We start from the raw sequence: 6,015 nt of genomic DNA, 5'->3' as shown, positions 1-6,015 counted from the left end.
GCTGCAAGCGCGTGAGGCTGTCATGGCAACCACATACATTGCACGCGAATTACAGCTGCACTTCTATTTTTCCACACTAAACTTAGCAATAAACATGTTCAAAAGGTTTAATAAGATCACCTTAATCTTATTGTCCGGGTCCGGAGTCATCAAGCACGGCATTGAGTTTTTCGTTGTCTCCAGGTTTCTCTGAAGTTCGTGTATGTTGTTAAAAACACTGAACATAATTTTGCCACACAACAGGCAAGCATTACCGTTAAGTCTATTTTCCACCAAAATGCAGATTCGTCACGTGACAATTCTTACGCAAATGAGATTGAGGGAGACGTTAAATTTGTTTTGATTTATTAATTTACTTACAATAACAATTTAAAATGTATTAACTTCTACGTATTAACTTTTACATATATTATTACTACATTATATGCATATTTACTTCTTCATAAGAAAAAAAAAGCTTTTTAAAATATTTAGTAAAATCATTAAATCGCTATGGGGAGGCCAGGACCCCCCCACAAGCTACGCCCATGAGTCCACCTCATCCACTATAACACACTGAAACTCTCTGTTAGGTCTCACATCGTTTCTGTGGAAGCGCTGTCTCAGAAAATCAGCTGCACAACTCTTGAGTCGTACCGTAGACCACCTGACATTCACAGCACTTCCTCAGCTCTTTATATTCTGTTTTATTGGTGTTGACGTCAACAGTGATATTCAGTTCCTTATAAAAGCAAACCATTCTTTAGCGTCTCTTTCAGCAAGTACAGGAGAACTGGAGATGATGTCAGGGTTTTTTTCCATCATGGTCTGATATGCTGCAAATATTGCCACGATGCACGACTTTCCTTTTCCTGTTCTAACCTGAACCAGCTGACTTGATTTAGAAAGAACCAGAATGAATCCCGTTTTCAAAGTGCTCATTCAAGAAAGGGTCAAGTAACAAATATATATGCAAGCCAAAAAGCCAGATTAATAATTTTATTAAACAGATAATTTTAACTGCCCAGCACGCGTATCGCAGTCAACAGCGAACAACAGACAGAATAAGAAACAAATGAACTGAACTAAACCCAGACAAACTAAGGCAAATCAAAACAAACAAATACAGATTAACAAAAGTTCAACAGAAACACAAAACAGAACACAGCTTATTGTCAGCGGCTGGCTGGATATCAGGACGTGCACGGAGCTCATTTGGACACCGCTTGTCATCAGCGCTGGTGGAACAGCAGCGATACACACAGAGCTTCTCGTCAAGTGCACACCACGCTCCCAACAGAGCTTAAACAGTGACCGTGGAGATCAACTTCAGCACAGCCTCCCATCTATGCTCCCTATCTCATTTCAGCACAAGACGCCAGCACCGGACATGTTTCAGGTGTGCAGGGGTGGAGCTTAACCTTAAAAGAGAAAACTCAAGCAAATCAGCTCAAAAAGGAAAAACAGACAATAAACACTAATCCCACAAGGCTTAGGCCGTAACAGCACCAGCTCACCATCAGAGTCACTCAAGGTTTATATTTCACTGTCTTTTCTACAGCTTTGCAGAGTTTAAACAAACGTCTCAGGTTACGCATGTAACCATGGTTCCCTGAGAATAGGGAACGAGATGCTGCGTCCTCTAGAGGGCGCTAGAGGAACGCCTTCAGCGTGACCGGTGTCTGAAGCATGAATCTAGAGGGCGCTAGGGGAACGCCTCCAGCGTGACCGGTGTCTGAAGCATGAATGAAAAAACGACAATGAACTTGACATTGGCAGGTGGCAGCCTATGACGTAAACAAGAACGCGACTGCGGGTATAAAAGAGCACCTATGGAATCCGTCATCCACTTCTTTGTCTGAAGGAGACGCAAGAATACCCGAAGCATGGCAAAGAGACGCAGCGTCTCGTTCCCTATTCTCAGGGAACCATGGTTACATGCGTAAACTGAAAACTGAGTTTCCCTTTCGAAAGGGAACTCCATGCTGCATCCTCTAGAGGGCGCTAGGGGAACAGTATACCAACGCCACCATGCTAAGGGATGAGTGCCCAAATAACTGGAATCCCTAAGTCAAAGACTCAAAGGAACATCATCTCTGCCCCAACAAATTCGCTGTGGCAAGAGCACGAGCCGAAAACCTACTATAGGCAGACTCAAAGCTCGCCAACGTCATAGACTAGCTCACCCACCAAAGTATGGAACTCTAGAGTGGAGGTCTAGCAAGCGACTCTCAGAACGAGAGGAGACCTGGCTACACTCAACACTAAAAGAGTTAGTGAGGCTCAAAAGAAAGAGCCTACACATTAATACTGTCTAACCGGAGCTCTGGAGAGTGGAGGCTTCAGCAGAATGACTCTCTTAAACGAGAAGAAGCCTAACAACGCTCAGGTGGTAGGGGAACTCTTAAGAGTGGAGGTCTCAGAAAACAACTCTCTAGAACGAGAGGAGACCTAGCTACACTCAACACCAGAGGCAGTTAGTGAGACTCAAAAGAAAGAGCCTACATATTCATATTACTGCCAAAGACGGAGCTCTGAAGAGTGGATGCCTCAGCTGAAAGACTCTCTAAACATAAATACAGTTCATGAGGTGGCCTACCGAGGCCGAACACTCAATCTACTGTCTTGCTAGATGCTCAGGTGAGCGGAGGCCTCAGCAGAATGACCCTCTAAGTGCGAGGAGGCCAAACCAGCTCAACCAAAAAAAAACGACTATCAGGGCGGCCGAAACAAGGGCTGTAAACTTGATGTCACCATCTAGGTGGGGCTCCAGTGAATGGTCTAAGCGAGACTAACTATCAAGGTGGCCCCACAGAGGGCCGAACACTTGACTACACTGTCAAACCAGAGCTCAGGTGAGCAGAGGCCTCAGCGGAACGACTCTCTAAGCGAGAGGAGACCAAACCTACTCAACATAAAGACTATTTATCAAGGCGGCCCCACAGAGGGCCGAACACTTGATTACACTGTCTAACCAGAGCTCAGGGTAGCGCAGGCTTCAGCAAAATGACTCTCTTCTAGCAACACTCAATCCTGGTAGTGGAACTCTTAAGAGTGGAGGTCTCAGCATAATGACTCTCTAAAGTGAGAGGTGACCTAGCTACACTCAATGCCAGAGGCAGTTAGGGAAGCACAAAAAGAGCCTAAATACTCATTACTGCCAAAGACGGAGTTCTGAAGAGTGGAGGCTTCAGCAGAATGACTCTCTAAAATGAGAGGAAGCCTAAGAACACTCAGCCCTAGTTGAGGAGCTCTTAAGAGTGGAGGTCTCAGCGGAGACCTGACTACACTCAATGCTAGAGACAGTTAGCAAGGCTCACAATAGAGCCTAAAAGTACTGCCTAAGCAGAGCTCTGAAGAGCGGAGACTTCAGCAGAATGACTCTCTTAAACGAGAGGAAGTCTATCAACATTCAACCCTAATTGAGAAGCTCTAAAATTGGAGGTATCAGCATAACGACTCTCTAAAACGAGAGGAGACCTGACTACACTCAACACTGGAGACAGTTAGTGAAGCTCAGAAGAAAGAGCCTACCCATTAATACTGCCTAAGCGGAGCTCTAGAGAGTGGAGGCTTCAGCAGAATGACTCTCTTAAGTGAGAGGAAGCCTAACAACACTCAGCCCTAATTGAGAAGCTCTAAAAAGTGGAGGTCTCAGCATAACAACTCTGTAAAACGAGAGGAGACCTGACTACACTCAATGCTAGAGACAGTTAGTGAGGCTCACGATAGAGCCTACATAATAATAGTACTGTCTAAGCGGAGCTCTAGGGAGCGGAGTACACTGCATAACGACTTAAAAGCTAGAGTACTGAGCTAGGAGTACTAACCATGCTCCTAAGTGCCGAACAGAGCTCTAGGAGCAAGCACTCAACATAACAACCCTCTACAGCGAAGGGAGTGCAATCATTCACCCTTAAGGATCAGCATACTCAATACGAAGACCCTCAAGTGAGGGGAGTACCAGACTCAAGAGCAGCTGATCAGGGAGGCTTACAGAGAGCCTCACAACCTGAAATAACTGCAAACAAAATACTAGGGAGCAGAGTGCTCAGCATAACTCTCTAGGCGAGAGGAGCAAAACCCATGCTCAACCTAAATCCAATAATGTAGATATCAGAGGTTTTCGGCATTGAACTACAATCGATATCTCACATTATACACAATTCCTATTCTGTAAAATAAATAGAAACAAAAAAAGGAATTCTGAAAGAGAAAGCACTCCTCATCAGATTCCTTCCATGCCCCGCCTACTATCTCCGTGATTGGTCTGACTAACTGCCTCGGCAGCCGCAAGACCTGAAACGCGGGTGAGAGGCGCTCAATTCTCAAAGAGAATCAAGCATACTTCAAGGCATCAAGGCATTCTCAACGCAATCACATCTCGCAGTGTGGCTATATCTCCTTCGAGAACCAAACACACTCTGTTCAAACACTAAGTTCCCTCAGGAATCAGGCAAGAACAGAAACCACCGCGAATGCATCGCATTAAGCTCGTTCAACTCCCTGGAGAGGCGAATGCGCTCGCGCAAACGCTGACAAAACTCGAGTACAGACCTCTGCTCTAGTAGTCTTCTTGTTCGCGTTCTTGTTTACGTCATAGGCTGCCACCTGCCAATGTCAAGTTCATTGTCGTTTTTTCATTCATGCTTCAGACACCGGTCATGCTGAAGGCGTTCCCCTAGCGCCCTCTAGAGGACGCAGTGTGGAGTTCCCTTTCAAAAGGGAACTTTGCTTTATTTTTTTGTAGATGTGATGCTGTGGAATATGATAGACATTTGGAAACAGAAGACACAATATATTTTACCTGTACTATAATTTTTTCATTAATAACTGCTTGGAATGGCAGGGGCAGAAGCACACAACTCACACTTACACTCACACTCTTACATACTGAGCACTTACATAGTGAGCACTTTTCCTTTGCCGAGATAATCCATCCACCTCACCGGTGTGGCATATCAAGATGCTGATTAGAAAGCATGATTATTGCACAGGTGTGCCTTAGGCTGGCCAGTGCAACACATCTCCTTCGCATAGAGTTGATCAGGTTGTTGATTGTGGCCTGTGGAATGTTGATCCACTCCTCTTCAATGGCTGTGCGAAGTTGCTGGATACTAACACACTATCACTAACACAGATTTAGACAGATTTGTGAACAATATTTGAGAGTAATAGGCCTTTTGTGTACATAGAAAAAGTCTTAGATCTTTGAGTTCAGCTCATGAAAAATGGGGGCAAAAACAAAAGTGTTGCGTTTATAATTTTGTTCAGTGTATGTTCTCGGACCTTTTATCACCCCATCTTAGTGTGGAGGAGACGGTTAATATTTTTAATATATTTAATATTTTTATGCTTGGATACATTAGATCAGGTGGCGCCTCTAAGGCAGGTGCATAGAAAGCACAAATCAGCTCCATGGTTGAATGAACATGTCAGGTCCCTAAAAAGGGAATGTAGAAGATGTGAAGAACGAAAATAGAAGAAGTTAAGTTACAAATCTCTTACGAAATGCTGAACGAAACGCTGTCTAAATTTCAACGAGCTGTGAAATTTGCTAGGACAAGCTACTTCACAAATATTATTGAGAAAAATCGCCAAAATCTAAGAGTTCTTTTTTCAACGATTGACTCTGTTCTGAACCCTAAATTAGAGGTGTCTGCCGATACATCTGTTGAATTATGTGAAAGCTTTTTACAATTCTTTGTCGGTCGAATATCAGAGGTTCGAAATAATATACAGCAGTGTACATATGTGCCTTTGACTGCACCAGAAACCCCTGCTATGCTATCTGAATTTGAGCCTATCTCCATATCCACTGTTAATGACATTGTTTCTAAGCTGAAGCCTACATTTGCTCCTCAAGACATTATTCCGACATCTATGTTAAGGCAAATCATCGAAATGGTCGGTCCATATATAGTTTCTATAATAAATAAAAGTTTTATTTCAGGGATCGTGCCCGACTACTGTAAACACGCTGTAGTTCAGCCCTTACTGAAAAAAAGCAAATCTGGATAAAAGTGTTCTCTGCAA

Source organism: Sinocyclocheilus rhinocerous, unplaced genomic scaffold (genome assembly GCF_001515625.1).
Source record: "Sinocyclocheilus rhinocerous isolate Xijiao unplaced genomic scaffold, SAMN03320098_v1.1 scaffold4307, whole genome shotgun sequence".
Classification (NCBI taxonomy): domain Eukaryota; kingdom Metazoa; phylum Chordata; class Actinopteri; order Cypriniformes; family Cyprinidae; genus Sinocyclocheilus; species Sinocyclocheilus rhinocerous.
This window is presented reverse-complemented; position numbering follows the sequence as displayed.